Raw genomic sequence first — 23,948 nt, forward strand, 5'->3', positions numbered from 1 at the left:
AGGCACAAAAGAATGTCATAGCTGACAGGGACCTTGGTGATCACTCACTCCAGCCCCCTCATTTTGCAGAGGAAAAAAATATTTTTACTGATCTATTTTCCTTGATAGGACTTAAAGAGAATTAAAATGTTTTTAGTAGGCCCATGGAATAATAAATGGAGTTGAGGGAAATAAAGACAGATGTCTATCAACAATAAAATCTATGAAATAAGTGAGAATCCATAAGACATGGCAGCCCAATCAGATTTGAGGAAAAACAGTTTATAGCCATAGAAAGACATACCAGCTGCATGCCTAGTGAGATCCCCAGAGACCTTCAGCACTACCTGTTAGCTTGCCACAGCATGACCTAATACAAATAGATCATTAAAACAGAGGAATGCTGTAATTGGGTGATTGCAAACAGAATGCTTTAAAAAGAGATTACATGCCCCACTGCACCCTAGTACCTATTCACATTCTCCAGTCATCTAAATGAGGTGACAAGCTTTTCACATTCTCTAGGGAAGGTCTCTTTTCTAATTTCTATTAATAGAACAAAGGTCCAGTTGTAATTTTATATCCCCAGACAGATCCACAAAGCTGACCAAATCCTAAGCTGATGCATCTATTAAAAAGATGAGGGTCACAAGAGGGGAGAAGTTATCATGGGCATTGACAACTCTAATGGTATGATCTGGCAAAAAATTAAAAAAAAATACTTTCTTCCTACACTTGACTAATTTTGAGAATATGCAATTCTTCCTACAAATTCCTAGGGATAGAGGAACCTTTTTTAGAGTTTCTTCAGCTGAGAATTATCTCAGCCCCTTGCCTTTCTTCTCTTCTCTCTCTTCATTATCAGAGTGAAATATCTTTTTTTCCCAAGGGGGCTACTATGATACCTTCTCCCAAAATATTCAATACCCTCATGCTCACATGTCCACAATTTTATACTGGGATCAGACTAACCACTAACCATGAACAAACCTGCCAGAATATACACATTCCAAGTAGTATCTTTGGGAAACCACACACACACACACACACACACACACACACACTCTTAAATGCACATACACATATACGAATACATGAAATGTATATACATATAATAATGATAGCTAAACTTTGTATAGTGCTTTAAGGTTTATAAAGTACTTTACATTTGTTTTCTCATTTGAGGTAGGCACTATTACCATCTACATTTTACCCATGAGGAAACTGAGGCTGAGGTAACTCAAGTGACTTGCCCAGGTTAACATAGCTAAGATGTATCTGAGGCAGAATTTGAATTCACGTCTTCTTGATTCCAACTCTATGTACCATACAACCTAGAATTTATATATATACATACGCAGAATACACACACACACACATATACACAAATGTGCACACAGATGCATGGGTATATATACACATATATGTAGATATGTACATATGTGTACACATACTCACTCTATCTATCTATCTATCTATCTATCTATCTATCTATCTTTGCCCAGGGTCACATAGGAGATATCTGCAAGATATGAATTTAGATCTTCTAATTTGTAAGTCCAATGTTCTATTCACAGTATCACCTGTCTCTATATGTATATACATTTACATATGTGTGAATGTATGCATATATCACTATGTGATATAAATATATACACACATATATACATATACTTGGAACTTGGAATCTGGAAGACCTAGTTCATATCATGCCTCAGATATTGCTTTTGTTTTCCTAAAGAAGTCATTTAAAGTCTCTAAGCCTCAGTTTCCTCATCTATATGTGCTTTCCTGCATGTGTCGTGCGCGCACACACACACACACACACACACACACACACACACGAATATTATCATTTTAAGTTGATGTTTTGAGAAACTACACATCTATTCTAATTATCTTGCTATTTCTCAAGACTTTTTTTGGAATTGTCTTTTGTTACAAAAGTACTTTACTCCCCTTGCAAGGTTTCCTAATGTAATTTTACATGGAAAGTATTCTCCTATTGTAAACCAATAATGAAATAACTCTTGGAAGGAGAAGGGTGCATTTAAGGAATGAGTCATCCAAAACAAGTCACTGAGATGAGGACAGTAGAAAGATTTGTAGCAAAAGACCATAGGTCTAGAGCTATACAACTTCATCATTTGATAGAAGAGGAAATGGAGGTTTAATGAGGCTGAAGGATTTGCCCTAAGTCACATAGAGAATAAACTTCAGAGGTAGGGTAAGAGCCCACATCTTCTGCATTGTCAAAAATGACTTGGGGATAGGAAATACCATAACACACAACATCAAAGAAAGGAGTGATGGAAAAAAGGAGGTGAGTTCATTATTTAGTGAGAATGAGACAAAAAAGCTGGATAGTCCTAGGACAATGTTGATACCACTGAAATAATCAAAGGACCATAGGAAAGACTCCAGCGTGCTGATCCCTTATGAAGAAATGATGGCAAGACAAGGAAGTACATTGGATCCAGGTGTTGTCATCTGCCCTGAAAAAGGGACAGTCCCCACTGATGAAATCACAGATCCACTTAAGAATCTGAGTGTGTTACCCTCTAAGTTCTTAGCTTTTCAAAACTTATAGAAGGTACTTGGGCACTAAGATGACTGCCCTAATGAAGGCAGGCTCCCCAGTTCCCACTTCCACTCCAGCAAAATCTTGAAATTTACATCAGAACAAACAATTTTCAAGAACTCTAATGAGAGGCTACAAAGACTTCTTCCATCCCAGCACTGAACAAAATATACCCAGAAGGCTATGGGCAATAGGAAAGGGGACCACTGGTAAAACCAGGGCCAGTTCAGATGAGGAAGTCCAGCTTCTCAGTCTGAGAAACTTGTAACCTGCAAGAATCAGTGACCAAAACAGTATTATTGGAGGACCTCCCCAAAAAGCACTTTTCCAAGGTAGGCACCTTGGCAAGCCTGAGAAGCAGCAACAACACATATCATTGTGGCAGTGCTTAGACTGGGATGGTCCAGGTATCCAAAGTCTCAAGGCACTGTGTCATGAGATGCCATAAAGGGCCCTGAAGAACCAATCCTGAAAGATCTAAGGTGCCTAATTCTGGGAGGTGGAGATGAGGGCAAAACCCAGGGCATGCAGGGTGAGGCCAGACAAGGTTAACCATCTTACCTGAAAGTAGAGCAAGGCTTGGAGCCTGGCCCTGGCACAAAGCTCCAACTCAGAAATTAAAGCTGGAAAGATGGGTAAATCAAAGGAAACACAAGCAAATATAAATATTACTGTAAATCTAAAGCTTCCTATAAAGGAGAGAGTAAACTAGCAGCTATAAGCAGAGACTCAAAATTAAAAAGTGAGCTGCAAGAATACTTAGAATAAAAGCAAAAGATTAAAAATGAAAGAAAAAGTCTTGAGAAAAGAATTGGAAGGAGAATAACTCTCATAAAAAAGAAGGTGGTAAGGGGCAGCTAGGTGGCGCAGTGGATAGAGCACTAGCCTTGGATTCAGGAGGACCTGAGTTCAAATCCGGCCTCAGACACATAACACTTACTAGCTGTGTGACCCTGGGCAAGTCACTTAACCCCATTGCCTAGCCAAAAAAAAATGTGGTAAATCTTAACCAAGTGACAATATTCCTGAAAACTATACCATGTCAAACATAAGTCAATGAATCCATAAGATATCCAGGAAATATTAGAATAAAATCAAAAGATAAGAATAAAAATGATAAAAAGAATAAAATGAAGTATACCTAATATGTACATACAGTTGACCTTAAAAACATGGCAAGAAGAAAAATATTTTAAAAAATTGGATTCCCTGTAAACTAAGATTTTAAAAAGTTAAGACACTATATTTCTAGAAATCATAATGAAAATTGTCTAAATTTATTAGAACCAGAGGACAAACTAAAAACAGAAATAATCCACCAGTCATATCTCGAAAGCAACACTGAAAGGATCCCAGGAATGTCATAGCCAAAATCCAGAACTCCCAGGTTAAAGAAAAAAAAATACTGCAAACATTTTAAAGCAATAAGTACCAATGAAGTACAGTTAGGATATCACAAGAACTGGCAGCCTCTACTATGAATGAAAGGAGATTTTGGAATAAAATATTCTAGAAGACAAAAGATATAGATTTGTGGTCAAGAACAATTTCTTTGCAAAGCTGAATATAATCCTAAAGGAGGAAAAGAAATGAATCTTCAATGGAACAGAAGTCTTTCAAGCATTTCTGATAAGAAAACCAGAGTTGAGCAGTAACTTCAAAATAGAAACATAAGAGTCAAGAGAAACTTAAAAAGGTACATTTGTTTGAATTTTTAGAAGATGTTGTAGTGCTACTTCATGCTAACATTAATAGAAGAGAAGAAATAAATGTCCTTTCAGAATCTTACTAATTTCAAAAGGTATCAAAAAAGTTAAATAAACTTGTTCTTTTCTGAGAGTTTGAATAAGAGAAAGAAGGATAAATGAAAATACTAATGTAGAAAGGAGGAAGGAAAAGTAGAATGTGCTATTTTTCATAACTGATACGCATGTGAAGAGTATAATACAAACATGGAAGAAGTAGTAGGGGAATGGGCATCAGATAAACCCCTCTTATCTGTAATGGACATTAGGGTTGAATGCACATATGTAACATGGTGTAGAAGTATGGCAAACTCAAAAAACAGGGTGGGTTGGTATTTAGAAGTAGGATGATGTAAGGGAAGGGAAAGCATTTAACTTTATGTTAAGTGCTTATTCCAGAGATAGCAGAGTAGGGGAAAAGTCTGAAACCTGCATTCTTTTCCCCAAGATAATTGGGTGAAAGAAATTCAGATACATGAAGGGGTGGTGGCCTCTACATCCTAAAATATTAAAGAAAAAAGTAGAACTGGGAGCCTATCTGTGATCACAAAGTATCCCTGGAGGCTTTCCAAGACAAAGTACCTTCAGAGCTAAGCAATGAGCCACATGAAGGAAATCAGCCTCATCACTTTGTAGTTGAAACTCATTTTTGACTAAAACCAGTAATTCTTAGTTTGATTCTCTACCTCATTGACCAGAATGGTCTCTGATTGATTTTTGACGCTCTCAAAAATAAATCAAATGCACCTTCAAAGAATGAAATTTTGCTTCCACAGAGTTTATTCAAAGAATATGCCAATGCCTTTGACTATTACTCCAAAAGAGGAGTTATACAAATGTTTTTAGCAATGGTACTAGCATTAAAATAAACTTCCAAAAATGATTCCTTTGAAGGGGAAAACATTCATTGGTTGTGTAAATTCCTGTATGTTTGATTTTTAAAAAGGAGATAAATTATTTGAAATTCAAATCTCCCAAAATAATTAACTCTTCTTCCCCCTTCATTTCCTCTCTGATACTGGTAAATCTAGAAAAAAAAAATGGTAGCTTTTGCTATTTTTGTTCCAGATGAGAGACATTTTTTCAGCTGCATTTCCAGGGGAGATAATTTGAGAAGTCTTCAGAAAATAAGGAAGGTACCTTTATTACTACTGACTGAATTTTCAAGTTTAAGAAGGTAAAGGTAACTGCAAGGAAACAAACTTGTTTTTAGTTAATATGGTAAATGGTTCCTTAGTGGCCAAATATAGAGATTACCTCTGGGGATGCATATCACAGCAACACTCATCTGGGAAGTAACCAAAACTAAACTAAATGTTTTTATTATACTGAATTTGTTCCCAACACCAATGGCCAACCTTACAATCACTATTGCTTCTACTACTGCTGTTATTCTTACTCCTCCTATTAAAGAGGCAGTGGGTAGAGGCTGGATTTACATTAAGGTGTGCTTGGCTTCAAATCCTGTCTCTAATACTTCCTAGCTGTGAGATCCTGGTCAAGTCACTTAAGAGTGTGTGTATGTGTGTGTTTCCCAGTTAACTGCTTAGGATTTGGGCACCAAATTATACAAGGGTTGAGGTTTTCTCTGGTCAAGAGAATCTCTACACTGGTAGCTCCCCACAATGATGAAATCAAAAGTCTTTTGTATGATGTTTCTGATGCTGATGATATTAATAATATCAATAACTGCTAACATCCATATAGCACTTCAGAATTTAAAAAGTATCTTCCTCACATCAACCTCTGAGGTATCATTGTCCCCATTTTATAGATTAAGAAATTGAGGCTGAGAGAGTTTAAGTGACTTGCCCAAGGGCAATCTACAAGTATTAATCAATAAACATTTATTAAATACCTATTGCACAACAAGTACTGTGCTAAGTCCTGAGAATAAGAAAAGAGGCAAAATACAGTCTCTGTCCTCAAAGAGCTTACAATCTAGTGGGGGAGATAACATGCAAACAAATACATACAAAGCAAGCTATATACAGGATAAATAAGAAATAATTAACAGAGGGAAGATACTAGAATTAAGAGAGGCTAGGGAAATTTCTTATGGAAGATGGGCTTTTAGTTGAGGCTTCAAGAAGCCAGGGAGAACAGTAGTTGGAGCAAAGGAGGGAGAGCATTCCAGGCATGGGGAACATGGCAGAGAAAATTCATAGAGTCAAAAGATGGAATGTCTTGTTTGTGGAACATCCAGAAGGACAGTGTCACTGGACTGAAGAGTATATATCTAGGAGCAAGGTATAAGAAGACTAGAAAGATAAGAGGGGGTTAGGTTATGAAGAGCTTTGAATACCAAACAGAACATTTTGTGCTTGATCCAGGAGGCCATAGGAAGCCTCTAGAGTTTGAGTAGAGGGGTGACATAATCAGACTTACATTTTCGGAAAATCACTTTAGTGGCTGAATGGAAATGGTGGACTGGAGTAGGGAGAGACTTGAAGCAGGCAGACCCACCAACTGACTACTTTAATAATTAAGGCATGAAGTGATAAGAGCCTGCACTACAGGGGTAGCAGGGTCAGAGGAGAGAAAGGGAGATGTTTGAAAGATGTTGCAAAGGTAAAATGGACAAGTCTTGTCAATAGCTTGGATTTTTTTTGGGGGGACTGAGAAATAGTAAGAAGTTGAGGATGACTCTTAGGGACTGTGAGGATGGTGTTGTCCTCTATAGTAACAGAGAAGCTGAGGGAATGAGAAGGGTTTAGAGGGAAAGGTAATGAATTTTGTACGTATTGAGTTTAAGATGTCTACTGGACATTCAGTTTAAGATGTCCAAAAGACAGTTGGAGTGCAAGAATGGAGGTCTGCAAAGAGATTGCAGTAGGTTAGATAGACTTGAGCATCATCGTCATAAAGATGGTAATTAAATCCTCGGGAACTGATAACATCACCAAATGAAGTAGTATAGAGGGAGAAGAGAAATGAGCCTATCAGAACCTCACGGGGCTTCTTAGGTTAGGAGGTGTGATCTGTTGGAAGATCAAGCAAAGGAGACAGAGAAGGATTGATCAGATATGTACGAGGAAAAACAGCAAAAAGTGTTATCCTGAAAATCTAGAGGGAAGAGAGTGGCAAAGAGGAGAGTGATCAGCAATGTCAAAGGCTATAGAGAGGGCAAAGAGAATGAGGATTGAGAAAAGGCCATCAGGTCTGGCAATTAAGAGATGACTGATAACTTTGAAGGAAGCAGTTTTAGTGGAATAAGGTCAGAAGCCAGATTGTAAGGGGTTAAGAAGAGAGTGAGAGAATAGAATTGAAGATGGCCTTTTCAAGGAGTTTAGCTACAAAGGCCTATGAGTGCTTAATATACCAATGATGCTTCTTTGGTTTCCTTCACTGACATATCATAGAATCACAGGACTTTAGACCTAAAAGGCATCTTAGAGATCAGTAAAGAGAATCCTTTCATCTTAAAATGACGAAACAAGCCTAGAAAGGCAAAGTGATTTTTCCCCATCACCCCAGAGTGAGTGAATGGCAGAATCAAGAGCTGAGCTCAGGTTTCCTAATTCCTTGTCCAGTGCTCTTCGTAATACATCATGTTGCTTCAGCATCTCATAGTGACATCAGTTCACTGATATGAGATCATATGCAGAGTGAAACAATAAGTATATTGCAAATATATATATATAGATAGATATAGATATATAAAAATAGAGTGGTAGGAAGAGTGACTGGACCTTATTTCACTTGATTTCATCAATAAACATATGAGTATTGAATATTTGAGTATTGAATACTCAAATCTACAAATGTATCAACATTTTCTCTGCAACTTATAGTATTAGAGAAAGTTATCTAGCACTGAGAAATTATGACTTGCCCAATGCCACAAGTAATATGAGTCAAAGGGAGAATGTGAACCCAGGTCTCTCTATATATGTAGTAACACAATGTTGCCTTTAATTCAAGATATACAGAAATTAAATATGAGATAAACTTGGAGGGGAAGACATGAGAACCTGGAAGTGGGAGGGAGGGGGGCATGGAGGGGGAGACTAGGAAAGGCCTTTCACAGCAGATGACTCTTGGGCTGAATCTTGAAGGAAAGTAGGTATTGCAGGAGAGGGAGGGGAGAAGGAGTAGGTTCGAAGCATGGGAGACAGCCTACGGAAAGGCACAGAGGTAGAAGACTAAGTTGTGTGTATGAAGAACAGTAGGGCTTCACCATGGAGTAGGGATCATGGAGGGGAGAAGAGTACTAACAGATTGGAAAGGTAAGAAGCAGCCAGATTATGACAATTTTAACTGCCAAAGAAATTTACATCTGATCCCAGAGGTAGGGAAGGGTAGGGTAACATGATCAGAATATCCATTCTAATTGGATGTATATTCTAATTTGTGTAGGGAGAGACTTGGCTTCAACAATTATTAGCTGGGTGATACTGGGTGTTATACTTCAACCTTTGAAGTTTCAGTTTCATCTATAATGTGCAAATAACATTTTCAATTCAATGTGGCACAGTGGAAAGAACTTTGTCTTTGGAGTCAGAGAACTGAGGTTCAAATTCCATCACAGATGCTTACTATCTGCATGTGGCTTTGAGCAAGTCATTTAATCTCCCCTGGCCTCAGTTTCTCCAGGTGAAGTCCCTTAAAGTTCAGATCTCTGATCTTAGGATTCTACTTCACAGTCTTGTAGAGAGGAAAGTACTTTGTAAACTGGAAAGTGCCATATAAATGTGAATTACTATTATTGTCATCATTATTATTATTGTTATAATAATCTTTGACAACAAGGATTACTTGATTATTGTCTTTGTGTTTCCATTGTATAAGATAATGTCTGGCATATATGTAAACACCTTGCTTAATAAATATTGTTGAGTTGAATTATATAAAGTATATTCAGAAATTTTTTGTATATGTAATAGCTCTGCTGGATAGTGAGATAAAACACTGCGCATAGAACACAGCAACTTAAAAAGCCCCAACTTTTCAAGATATTTATTTATTCATGTGGTATATACACGTATGCATTTGCCCAAGATGGCTTATAGATTCAAGTTTTTTGCAAAGTTAATATTCAATTGTTTTCCCCTTAATTTTCTGGTATTGACTCTGAGCATTGGATCCTAAATTTTCCACTTGTTCAGAAGCAAAGCAAAACCATTTTCCCCACTCATTCCTTCAAATGATCTAATACATACAGGCTTATAATTCTCAAAGAGTGGTCTGTGATGACAAGAAACCTGGTATTAGGCTCATTTCTAAGGTCACTAAAGTAGAAATGACTAAAACCAGACATGCTAATAGATCACATTACTGAACCAGAATTCTGATTTGATTTCCTTAATATGTTAGTTCTGCCTGTTAAGCCAACCTACGTGACTCCAGGATAACTCAATATATACACTATACCATGGCTATCTCTCTAACCATTCTTATGGTTCAATTGTTCCAGTCATGTCTGGCTCTTCATGACCCCATTTGGAGTTTTCTTAGCAAAGATACTGGGGTGGTTTGCCATTTCCTTCTCCAGCTCATTTTACAAATGAGGGAACTAAGGCAAACAAGGTTAAGTGACTTGCCCAGGGTCATGCAGCTAGCAAATATCTATCTAGTATGCCATCCAGCTGCTCCTAACCATACTTAGAGTAGTATTTGAATTCAATAATTTATTAGCTCTTGTGCTCAGTTAAAATGAAACTTCGTAGAAACAAGTTCTAGGCATTATATCTGAGGAATGAATATCACTTTCAAATACCAAATTTGATCACATTTTATGATTTTTTTTCCTGACACTCATTTATTTAGGAAAAGAAAAAGATCCTTTTACCTATTATTTTCCATAGAGTAAGAGACTTGAGATTACCTTAGAAGGTAAGGCTTGTTACAAAGGTCAGATATTTCTCAGTTGTCTAATGAGAGAAAAGTATAATTCATTTAAAAATAGATACCAAACGTAAGAAAATCATTAGTTATGGAGAAACAAATCTTTATAGCCATTCCCATTAGATAAGTACTAAATACTGATAGAGTTGTGGTGACATGAATTAAGCTATCAGAGAATTACAGAAAATTCAAAGTAAAAGGGACCCATGAGATCATCTAGTCTGACTCAAACTTATTTGATAGAATGACATGACAATAACAACAATGATAATAACAATAATAGCTAGCATTTACGTAGCTCCTACTATGTGCCAAGGGGTGTAGGGTTTGTTCAGGGAAGACTGGTACTTCTGCTGTGAAGGCTGCTGAGCCCTCCTCAGGGCTGCTTTCCACTTTTGGTGTCCACTCGATCCGCCTAACTCTCACCTGTGACTGAAGAAGTTGTAGCATACAAAGTGGTCACATCCTGGTAAACCATTTTGGCAGATAGGTTAAACCAGGTTGAGTGTAACTGAGCAGTCTCAAACCTGTCAGTGAGTTAGGTGGGTGTCTACCCCAAGCATGGGAAGACTTCTTCCGGTGGAATGGACAGATAAGAACGATTTGTTCCAATGACAATGAAGGCAGCTGAAGTAGGCGCTGTAGAGACCCAGAGCTTGGTTAGACATTGAAGAAGCCAAGGTCATCCACTGCATCTGGAGCCATTATCTTGACTGGACTGTAATGACTCCAGAAGAGAAAGTGAGGCTGATGACTTTGTGCAACTCTGCCTTACTTAAATCCAATTTACACATGAATCAGAAGACATTACCCACACCATTTGACCATTTTTACCTATTTAAAAGTCCTGTGGCAACAGGCAAATGATGAAGCGGGCAGGTGCTAATACACTGGGAGCTGCAGTCACAACCCTGCACACAGGTGGCCAGGCCATAGGGTCATCTTCTCGTTGGACACAGCAGTGGGATTTGGCAGCCCCCCTGGGTGTCTGAGCAGCCTTTTAAAGATTGCATTGCCCACTTTCTGGTGCAAGGAAAGGGCTAGAAAAGGTGTCCTAAATACTGTCTACTTATTCAACCCTGCCTGATTACTACAGCAGGTGGGGATCCCACCCTGCAGTCAAAACACAAAAATATGTGCAAAAATGTCTGCAAAAATGATTCCACTCACCAACAGCACATGGAATGTGTGCACACTTATAGACAACACAAAATCTGGTAGACCTGAGAGACGAACAGCTCTTGTTGTGAGAGAACTCAGCAAGTATCACATCCAAATAGCAGCCCTGAGTGAAACAAGGATGGCAAAGGAAGGCCAGCTTGCTGAAGTGGGAGTTGGATACATGTTTTTCTGGAGTGGGCACGGTGAAGGGGAGCACCATGAACCTAGTGTAGGTTTTGCAATCAAAACTAATCTAGTCAACAAGCTCGTATACCTATCAAAACGAGTGAATAATAGGCTCACGACAATGCAAATGCCATGCCCCCATCATCAATGCTTATGCTCCCACCATGATGAACTTTGATGAGGTCAAAGAAAAATTTTATGAAGACCTAGAAACCCTTATCATCAATGTGCTAAAAGAAGACAAGCTTATAATTCTGGGTGACTTTAATGCTAGAGTAGGCTCAGACTACCAGACATGGAAGGGAGTTGGAAAAAGCAACAGCAATGGTGCATCTCACGACCTTCTCATCACCAACACTGTCTTCCATTTATCTAAACACAGGAAAACTTCGTGTATGCACACTTGCAGCAAACATTGGCATTTAATAGACTGTGTGATTGTAAGGAGAAGAGATAGGATGTGAAAGTGACAAAGGCAATGTGTGGCACAGAGTGCTGGACTGATCACAGACTTAGCTTTTTCCTCTCCAAGCTAAATATTTGGATTCAACAAAAGCAGCAGCTCCAAAGAAAAATGACTTAATGTCAACAGATTGGAGTACTTCTTTCAGCAGCAACAGTTGCTAACTTGGCGGTGGGGGGGGGAAGTTGAGCCAACACACAGTTGGCAACAGTGGAGCAGAAAAGGAGTGGGCAGCTTTCAGGGATTTGGTGTATAGCACTGCATTTGTTCATCTGGGTCAGAACATGCACAAACATCAAGACTGGTTTGATGAAAATGATGAGGAAATTCAGAAGCTACTAAATGAAAAACAAGTATTCCACTGGGTTTACCAGCAGGATAGTTCATCCATCTTTAAGAAGGCAGCATTTAATTCCATCAAAAGTACAGTACAAGCAAAGCTTAGAGAGATGCAGGATTCTTTGCTCAGTAAGAAGGCAGATGGAATTCAGTTTTATGTTGATAGTAACAATCCAAAGTGCTTTTATGATACACCAAAAGCTATTTATGGGTCAGAGACCTATGGTGCATCTCAACTACTCAGTGCTGATGTGGTCACATTAATTAGTGATAAGACTGTTACCTATCAATGCTGAAGTCATTAACTGTTTACCTCAAGTTGAAGTAAATCCCTCCACAGCTGAAGGTCCAACCAAAGAAGAGGTTTTGAATGCCATTAGGCTCCTTTCGTGTGGCAAAGCATCTGGTATTGATTCTATTCCAACTGAGATTTACAAGGTGGGGAGTCCAGCACTCATACAAAAGCTTCCTGAAATTTTCTGCATTATATGGCAAGAGGAGGTTATCCCCTAGGAGTTTAAGGATGCCTCCTTTGTCTATCTCTATAAAGGTAAAGCAAATAGATTGTCCTGTGACACTCACTATGGCACCTGTCTCTTAGTCATTGCTGGCAAGATTCTTGCTAGAGTCCTCCTTAATAGGTTGATCCTTCTTCTGGAGAGACCAGTGTGGCTTCAGAAAGAACCAAGGAATGGTGAGTATGATGTTTGTTGCCTGACAATTCCAGGAGAAATGCCAGGAGGAGAACAGAGGTCTATTTGTAGATCTGGCCAAAGTCTTTCATACTATCAGTCGCAAAGGTTTATGGAAAATTATGTGAAAACGTGGTTGCCCAGAGAAGTTCATTAGTATCATACATCAATTTCATGACAGCATGCTTGACCGGGTCCTGGATAATGGATTATGCTGTTGCACTTTCCCAGTCACCAAGGCAGTGAAACAAGGCTGTGTGCTTGCTCCCATGCTTTTAGCATGATGTTGTCAAATGCCTTCAATGAGGACAAACATGGCATCAAGGTCATCTACCATACTGATGGTAAATTCTTAAATTTGAAAAGGCTACAAGCCAAGACTAAAGTGGAGAGAGTGTTGGTGGATGATTTTTTTTGTTTTCAGATTACTGTACTCAATGCAGCCTTTGAAGCTGAGACACAACAAAGTATGGATTAATTCTCTGCTGCCTGTGCTAATTTTGACCTAACTATTAACACCAAGAAAACACAGGTGCACCAGCAGCCACTATCACGCCATACAAATGTTGAGCTATCGGTTACAGCAAATGGAGTTTGAATACTGTAGATAAATTAATTTACCTTGGTGGCATACATTCTGGGGATGTACACATTGAGAATGAGGTTGACATATGCATTGTCAGAGCTAGCTCAATTTTTGGGAAGCTCCAAAGGTAAATGTGGGATAGAAGACTGACTACCATACTGAAGGTCTACAGAGCTGTTGTGCTGACTTCATTGTTGTAGGCCTATGAAACCTGGACACGCATACCAGCGCTGTGTCAGGAAACCAAATCACTTCCATTTGAATTGTTTTAGGAAGATTCTGAAGACCACCTAACAAAATAAGATACTACACACTGAAGTCCTTTCTCGAACTAAAATATCAAGCATTCAAATTCTAATGCGGAGAGTGCAACTCCAAAGGGCTGGCCATGTTGTTAGAATGCCAAATGTGTGCTTGCCAAAAAGACTATTTTATGGAGAACTCATATACGGCAAGTGCTCACATGGTGGTCAGAAAAAGTGATACAAGGACACTCTCAAGGTCTCTCTCAAGAATTTTGGGATTGATTGTGTGACATGGGAGACACTGGCACAGGACCACTCAGCATGGTATACCCTCATCAGAGAAGGTGCAAAGCAGAATTAGCTCAAAAGAAATGTGAGCTGCACATATTTAGAGAATCCACACTGAAGGTTTACGTGGGCTATTTGTGCCCGACCTGTGGTAGAGCTTTCTGAGCTCCTATTGGTTTGATCAGCCACAGCCAGACACAGTGTAACTTGACTCTAACATAGCAATGTCATTTTGGTCGTCTTCAAGAATGAAGGACGATAACCAACCAACCAATTACGTGCAAGCACTATGCTAAGCATGTTACAAATATTATCTCATTTGATGCTCACAATACCCCTGGGAGGTAGGTACTTCATTGTACTGTAGTGGAAACAAAGGTATATGGAGATTAAGTGACTTGCCCAGGGTCACACAGCTAAGAAGTATGTGACCCTACATTTAAACTCAGGTCTTTCTCACTCTAGGCCCACAGTTCTATCTACTATGAGGCATCTAGCTGCCTCATACATACATACATACATACATACATACATACATACATACACACATACATACATACATACACACACATATGCATACATATATATATACACACATACATATATATACACACACACTTACAACCACACCCCACACATTTATATATACACATACCTATATGTATATATTCATCACACATAATTTGTGTACACATATGTACACATGTATATATGTATACACATTCTAAAACACTTGAAGCAAAAGAGAAAAGTCCTAGAAAGGAGTGTTGATCTTTTCTCTTGAAACTATCAGCTATAAAATTAGTCAGATCTCTGCTATGTAGTATGAAGATTTAGTTGACTCTCTTCATTAATGAGGAACAGCTAGATGGCTCAATGGTCTGAATTCAGGAAGACTCATTTTCCTAACTTCAAATCCAGCCTCAGATACTTATTTGCTGTGTGACCGTGGGCAAGTCACTTAATCCTGTTGGCCTCAGTTTCCTCATCTATAAAATGAACTAGAGAAGGAAATGGCAAACCATTCTAGTATCTCTGCCAAGAAAACTCCAAATGGGATCACGAAGAGTCAGGCACAACTGAAAAATGACTAAACAACAACTTCATTAATGAAAAACAGGAAATGGAGAGTTATGCGATGTTAAAAATGTAGCACCTACCATAGGATCATTTATGAGTTTCTGAGCTAGAAGGTGCTTTAAAAATCACCATTCAAATTTTTCATTTTTACATTTGAGAAAAATGAGGCCTAGAGAGTTTAAATGACTCGCCCAAATATCACACAGCAGCAAAGCCATCACCAGAACCCCAATTCTCTAATTTAATTTGTATACTAAGATGGTTTGTAAAGTATGTCCTGAGACTGCTCTTTTTCAAACCTTATTTGAGTTTTTACAGAAAATAAATATATTATTTTTTGTTTCTAGCATGGTAAGCTGCTTAGTAACAGAAGCAGTGGTTAAAACTTAAGATTAGCCTGACAATAATTGGTAAAATTGTAGATTAGCTCCCCCAAGGAGAAAAATGGCCAACTTCATATTATCTATTATTTAAAATATGGAGGTTTTCACAGATGGGTTTAAGGAATATATATTTGCCTAGGAAAGAGCAGAATCTTTCCCCATGAATGGCATCTAAGCCAAAAAAAAAACCATTCACTTGATTTGAAATTCAATTTGAGGAACTAGGGAAACTTAGCCTGGAGAGTTAGGGGGAATAGAACTGCTGTCTTCAAATACATGGAGAGCTATCATGTGGAAGAAAAGTTAAGACTTTTTTCTGCTTGGTCCCAGAAAGCAGAATTAAGGTCAATTGGGTAAAAACAGCAGGCAAGTCTATTTTGATTCAATATGAGGGAAAACTTTCTTAACGATTAGAATTGTCCCCCAAATGGAATGGTGGTCAAGAATTACCCATCACTGAAGGCCTTCATGTAGAAACTGGATGAGTACTTTAATGTCTAGTAGTAAGAGGCAGGCTAGAATGAACCCCAGTCTTCTTACTCTAAATCAAGTATTTTTTCCATCATATCACATAACTTATTATAGATTTTATGGAGGGGAATTAGTGATTTTGGAAAGTAATTGGACTACATCAGGTTTTCAGATTTTTTGATCTCAGGACCCCTTTATACTTTTAAAAATTACTGCGGACCCACCAAAAGATTTTGTTTATGTGGGTTACATCTATCGGTACTTTACCACATTGGTGATTAAAATAGTTTAGGATTATCATGAAAATAGTTTTGAACTTGTGGACCACATGAAAGGGACTCAGGGACTCTCAGGATCCCTGGACCTCACTTTTAGAACCGCTAGACCAGATGACCTCTAAGGTCACTTGAAGCAGAGGCACTCACAGTTCAGTATGTCTTCCAAATACTTTATCAAACTTAATATAAGCTTTATGAAGACTCCCTATCTCTTGACTCAGAGGAGCTGATCCAGGGGTCACCTTTTCAACTACAGAAAGAAGTATACATTACATTTTCCTACATTTCCCTTTTTTCCTGCTTTTAGCCCCTGGATCTATCTTCTATATTTCATCAGATCACACAATGCCAAAATGAGGCAATAAATATAGTTCTAACAAAATAACTGGAGGAAAACCTTCAGTGACAAAAGTAAAGTTATACAGTAAACAGGATTTTAATAACAAAAGAACTTTCAGAAATTGCAAGCAAGTAAACATGTTATTGAAAGTTGAGCAAAGGGCTACTGAAAAAGACAGAACATTTCTCTTTTCTTCCCTCTCTCCCTCTCTCTCTCTCTCTCTCTCTCCCCCTCTCTTTTCTGTCTCTGTCTCTCTCTACATCCCTTTCTACTTCTTTCCCTCCCTCCCTCCTCTCTCTCTCTCTCTCTCTCCTAATGTGGGTAAATCATCTTGCAAGTTCATATCACTGAGTTTCTCTCGGCAGTTTTATTGCAAAGCATAGAGATCATGAAGCCAAAATTCCCTAACTCCACAATGGAACTTCTTGCTCCAAAATCAGAGCTGAGATAAGGTACTTGTATGACTGAGACAAGATTCAAAACAAAACAAAACAAAAACTGAGTGCCCTTTGTATACAGTCTTCAAGACTGTTCATGTTCTTCACTGTAACACATGTAATTTTACTTGCTACAAAGTAAGTACCTATAGTCCATGGATAAAAGATTTTTCTGGCACCAAAGGATGTGCATTTTGTAATAATATTAAGTAATAATATCAGTAGCTAACATTTATATAGTTTTGGAAGGTTTGCTAAGTGCTTTATATATAATACTATTTCATTTTTTCCCTCACAGTGACCTTGTAAGATAAGGTACTATTATTGCCTCCATTTTGTGAATGCAGAAACTGAGGATGAGAGTAGCCTGCCTGATGTTGTGTGGCTAATAAATGTCAACAGCAGCATTCAAACTCAAGTGTTTCTGACTTCAAGTCCAGTATAATAGATTCTATTTTATACCTTTCTTTTAGGTGGCTGTCTACCTTGAAAAGTCCTGGCCCTCACAATTTTTAAAATTAATGTTAAAAATTATTTTTACATTTAATTAGGAAAAGTAAAATATTATTCATAAAAATGGAAATGCACTTTACATGATTACATGTATATAATCCATATCAAATTGCTTACCATCTCAGGGAGAGGGGAGGAAAGAATGGGAGGGAGAGAAAGAATTTGGAACTAATAATTTTTTTTAAAAAATGTTAAAAATTGTGTTTATATGTAACTGGAAAAAATCAAGTATTATCCATAAAATCCTGGCGCTTTTCAGGATATAGCTATGTGCAATTTGAATTATACAAAACCTTGATTGATTTAAACCAAACCTGCCATGGTATAGTAGAAGGAGAAGATAAGAGACAAGATGTGATTCTAATTGCAGCCCTGCTACTAATTAGCTGTGTGAATTTAGGTAAGTTATCTTACTTCTCTGGGCCTCATCGGAAAACAAAATGTTAGATGTGATGATCTAAAACTTACCTTCCTGCTCTGACAGCATATAACTAAATTAGTACATTCATGAGTAAAAAGAAACCCAGTATGCTCTTCCCACATATGACCACTTTTTTGTTAGTTAAAAAATTAGTCAATCATAAAATAAGAGCAACAGTTTGATGGGCTTAGTCAAAAGAGAAATTTCAGAGTGACAGAGGGAATCGAATAAAGTGATATGGGGAAAGATCACATTTCTTTGAGGTAATCAAGAAAAGCTTCATGAAAGCAGTGATGTTTGAGATGGGTGCTAGGAAAAAATGCAAACTCCTTTGATTTACAATTAACTCCCTTCATGCTTTTGTTCCAGCCTCTCTTTCCTGGCTTATTGAACACTATTTTCTTTCATGTGCCCATTTGCTATTTCTCGTACACAACAGGCCATCTACCAACTCCATACCTTTGGTGAGGCTGTCCTCCATGTCTGGAATGTACTTCCTTTTTACCTTCTTAGAATTTCTAACTTCAAGGATCAGTCACACAGACAGTATATTTCTAAGGCCAGTTATTCCTAATTCTGAAGTCAGCCCTCTACAGCATTGCTCTGAGGCCTCATTATGGTATGACTGTGAGCCTGAGTTCTTGAAGACTAAGCTAGGAAGAGTTGCTACTCAGCTGGAAAGGCTTTGAGTGTAGAGCCTGTGTCTAATTATATCTGCTGTCTGAGAACCAGAACAACAAAGTTTAGTGATGCTGCTTGGCTAACAGGTCATGAGTACTTTGGCCTCAGAAACTCTTAAAGAACTTCTACTATGTTACAGAGGAGTTGTGATCTGTGTTAGTGGAGACAGTATGCATATCAATAAAATCACAAATCCCTGTAGGACTGAAGAAGTACACATATGAATAAGCTTATGCATCTGTCTGAATTGCCTTAAAAATGCAAATAACATATTTTGCAGGTCAAGGTACCAATATACAACTACCCTTTAAAAAGTTTAATTATTTCTATCCAATTCAATTCAATAAGCACTTAATGAGTGCCTACCATTTACCTGATTTTGTCCTAGATTTTGGTGACACAAGGATGAAGAAGGAGTAGGAAGTAGGAAGAGGAAGAGGATGAAGAGGAGGAGGAAAAGGAAGAAGGAGGAGGAGGAAAAGAAGAAGAAACAATAGTCCCTGCTTAAACAGTTCCTGTTCTCAGGTAACTTAAATCTCATGTGATCCTGACTATGTCATTTGGTCTATGCCATGATTCAGCTGTATTTTATTCATCACTGGAACAAAATAAGGGATGCTACTCAAAATGATATAAATATTATTCTTTTGGCATCTTAAAACTGATATTTACCAGTTGGTTTATTTATACATGAGCTTTTAAAGTATTAATAACCAAAGGCTTGTCAGACCTTGGAGAGTCTCCTTAAGCTGCTCTGGGACTCAACTTCCTCATCTGTAAAATAAGAGGGTTAGACCAGATGATCTTTGAGATCTCTGCTAACAATAAAATTCCATGATTGTTAGTTCATTTTATGGGACAGCCAAATCTCTCCTTTCATATTGAGACACTGTTAACATCCTGATATACAGAGAGAATTATACAAGATCCTGACTGTCAGATTCTGGGTTTGAAAGTTGTAGATGTAAGAGATTTTTACATAAGTAATTCTTTAAGCTTGACAGAATTCCATTCCTCTTCAAATCACCAGCATAATAAATGACTATGCTTAAATATTGAATCTGGAGTGGTGGAAGTCGGTGTGGGAGGGGATAGAACTGGTGAGCTAATGACAGGAAAGGGTTTATGTGTCTTCTGGGCAATTTTCCCTTAATTCCCAAATAAGGTATTCCTTCAGTTTGATTTGGCTTATGTATATGAAAACATAATTGTATTTTATAGGCTATTACCATAATACTGATCACCACTGAGTAATCAAGATTAATGGCACTTTAATGAGAAAACTACTATATGCCCCCATATGTCCTGTGGGTCCTGATTTAATCTCACATAAGAAGAATGAGATTCACTGATGTGGGGAAAATTGGTGTTTCACTCACTGTATACTGGTTAAATCAGTAATACCAAGTAGATTCTAGGATTCAATTTCAGTCAAATTTTCTCTTACATTTCTTAAACTTTCTTGGGGGAAAATGAAAAAGTAAGTAAAAGGCAAATAAATTATGGATTGTCCTTAATTTTTTGTCCCCAAAGAAATTACCTAGTACTGGGAAAGGGTGGTACTAGATCACCTAAGTTCATATTCCCCCACTAATGCTTATTCTGGTACCCTGGGGGAGACCCTTAATCTCCCTAGATTTGATCTGTTCCAGTCCTAAATAAATAATCCTATATTTCCATTCCTTGAAATTGTGATCTGAATACAACAATACTGTCATTAAGAGAAAAATATGACCGTAATTTCCATCTGTTTATTGGGGTTTGAATCTAGACTTATAATACCTCTCTCATCCCTATTTTACTTTACTTTGGGGAAATGTATTCTATTTCCTTTCATAGTTCTGTCCCTGAGGTTTTTATGTTTCCCAGGAATCCTTTCTTTGCTCCTAGGAAAAGCCAGGCACGAATGCACGGTAGGTCACACCTCATTCTCAAAGCTGAGAGTTCTCTCCCCAGGGGATTCTCTGTGCTCTCATGCCACAGTGAGTGCAGTACTAGAATGGGACAGATGCAGAAATTGGTGAACACATTCTAAGTTGGCTGTTACCAGTCACAGCACTTCGTTTGTCAGTGTCAATTACATGGTAGAGTGTCTGAGATTTAAAAAACACCAAAGCTCTTCCCAAATTGCAAATATCTCAGGATCTGATTAAGGAAACACCTTGATCTCAGCAAAATCTAACCTTCCTAAATTTTACAGATCAGGGTAGCTGAACCGAAGCCTTAAGGTGGATGCTCTTGAAGCAAATCTAAAAGACAAATATTTCCTCTTACAGAATAAATTGATGTTAAGCTATAAAATAATATTATGTCATTTAACATGATGTTACTCAAAAGTCCAGGGATCAGTGATTTTTTTGGGGTGTGCGTATTCCCTTTGTTAACATGAATCATCTCTTTTTGTAGTTTAGCAGACTGCTCTCCTAAAATCACAGCTATTGTGCAAGAAGAAAGGCAAGAAATCATTTAGTTCAACTTTTTTTTATATAGATGAAGAAATTGGGGTTCAGAGAAGTTTAGTAACTTGCCCAAGGTCACATCAGTAGTAAGTGGCCTACGGAGGATTTGAGCTCAAGGACTCTGACTCTAAATCTACTATATAATACTACCTCCCAGTGTGTGGCTGTGGCAAGACAAAACAAAGGAAAACTAACAGAGAAACAAAAATCATCTAGGGGCCAACATTTTGGTAATAATGTTTTTTTTGTATTTCTTTATGTCTTCGAGCTAAACATAGTACCTAGCACATAGTAACCGCTTAATAGATACTTGACATAACGTAGCTAAGTCGGTCCTTGGATAGCAGAGATATAAGACATCATTCACCTTGTACTTAAAGCATTGCTACTTCAATAAGACCTATCAGAGCTTTCACACTTTCTCCTGGCATAGCCTTGCAGAATCAAGGTTCATTTCCAACACTTAATTAATGAGTGTAAGATTCTACAAGACAGCATAACATTTACTTACTGTATGATAAATGAATGAGATATTAACATTTTTTGGAGAAGCAAAAATTTACCATAGCACTTTGGGGTGAATTTTGGTTCCTATCTAAGGTCAAGCTAAATACCAAAATTCTTCTGGCATCTAGTCTTGTACAATTCTCTATCTTCCTGAAGCTTTTCTCAGATTATATATTCCTTGCTCTTAAAAAATTATAAGGTTATATGGGAATGCTAGAGATTTTCCTAATATTAGACTTTTCCATTTATACGAGGGCTTGGCATCCCAAGGTGCTCTGTAGAAAAGTGAACAGGCAGTTGTGTGCCTCAGTGAATATTGCACTGGACCTTAGGTCAGAAGACCTGAGTTCAAATTTGACCACAGACACTTGTTAGCTGTATGACCTTGGACAAGTCACTTAACCACTGGTTGCTTCCATTTCCTCAATTATAAAATGTGAGTAATAACAGCACCTACCTCACAGGGTTGTTGTGAGGATCAAATGAAATAATATTTTTAGAGCACTTAGTGCAGGGCCTGGCACACAGGTGGTATGATGTAAGAGCTAGCTAGTATTATTATTATTTCACATAAAGTCTTACGGTATAATAGAGATGATTGAATAGTCTTTACAAGGTAGAATCATGAGTAAGAGAATGAAAAAATAGAAATAATAGGCTAATGGGTGACCCAATGAAATTTAAAAAATAAAATAGAAAGAAGTAAGAACAATGGGTAAGTAGATATGGGGAAGGGCCAGAACAAAATCAGATGATTTAAAGCAGACTTTCTTAACTCTTTACGTGTCATGGATCCCTGTAACAATCCTAACAGATGCTTTTAGAGTTAGGATTCACATGGGTCCTCTGACTGCAAATCTCTCTGTTATACCAAGCTATTAGAACATCTGAAAGCCCATCTAACAAATACAGTCGAGAACTTAAGGGTTTAGAAATCTAATCAATCAGTAAACTGTCTCCTCATTGAAAGAGAATGTAGGCTCTTGAGGGCAGGGGTGGCTTGTACTCTGGACCTAGAATCAGGAAGACCCGAGTTCCAATTATGCCTCAGATACTTAACTAGATGTGTGACCCTGTCAAGCCACAACTTCTTTGAGCCTGAGTTTCCTCATCTATAAAACTGGAATAATGATAGCACCTACCTTTCAGGGTTGTCATGAGGATAAAAGAAAAATATTTGTAAAATACCTTGCAAATTTTAAAGCATGACAAAATACCAGATTTTATTATTATTTTGCATTTAATAAATGCTTACTGATTGGATTATTTGTTAAAAATACAGACAAAGAAAAATAGTATAGGAAAGGAATAAATTATACAGTCCATATAGTTTATGTCCAAGTCACCAAATTCTATGATTTTATCACTGGATAAGCTACCTGAATTAAAAAAAAAATAGGACCACATAATAAGGCACTCCTTCCTCCTTCTTCTCCCTATTCTTCAGCTACCCTCTCCATGGGAATATTTTATTCCATTATTAACCTTCTCATGTCATTCTGGTTTTATAAATTCAACTTTGCTTATCTCTTTTTTCCTGGGAAAGAAGATGCTGAAACATAACTGCTATGCTCTCTGGTACAATCCTAGCTTTGTTGTGTCTCTTCCCATTATTTTCAGTGAAAAATAATTTACCTTATGAATATCAATAAGAAAGAAACTGGCTTTCTCTCTAGTAATAAAAGCAGTACTTCTTAAGGTAGCATCATACTGAACACACATAATTAATGATCACCACATATATAAATATTCACAGAGAGCCTAATGTTTACATATATACTCACTCATTAAGAGATGGAAGAAACCAAAGTTTCTATTAAAGACAGGTAATAAGTAATGCCCCAGGGTATTCCAAACCTTTGGGAAATCTTAGCACTTCCAGATCTGTGCTAAGATCAAAAGCCCTTTTTTTGTGTTAACACCACTAAAATTGCTTAATAAATAAAAGTCCTTTCCCTAGGGTGCTTTTCTTCTTTAGAAGGCTGGGCATGGGACACAGAAATAGTTTTTGAAAGAAAAGCTTGTTTGCATGCACAAACCTTGGATGGAATGGAATTCTCAAGTAGGATAAATAAGCTAAATTTTAACTGCATAATCAGCTCTTATTCCTCCAATCATCCTCTAGAAAAATAACTTCCTCTAGTTCTGGAAAGTACTAATATAAATCATGATCTCTGCCAGATACTTACTCAACTGTTTATAATGCTGTTGCTTGGTAGGTTTAGTGGGAATCATTTTCAGTATATTTCTTATAAAGGCACTAAAG

The 23,948-nt window shown here is 37.6% G+C and overlaps 1 protein-coding gene across 1 annotated transcript in view; it reads right to left on the minus strand.

Moving 5' to 3' along the window:
* TRPM3 (transient receptor potential cation channel subfamily M member 3) overlaps positions 1–23,948 on the minus strand; it is a 373,306-nt gene that overhangs the window by 295,691 nt on the left and 53,667 nt on the right.

This window comes from Phascolarctos cinereus, unplaced genomic scaffold (assembly GCF_003287225.1).
Source record: "Phascolarctos cinereus isolate Bilbo 61053 unplaced genomic scaffold, phaCin_HiC Scaffold_4;HRSCAF=312, whole genome shotgun sequence".
Classification (NCBI taxonomy): domain Eukaryota; kingdom Metazoa; phylum Chordata; class Mammalia; order Diprotodontia; family Phascolarctidae; genus Phascolarctos; species Phascolarctos cinereus.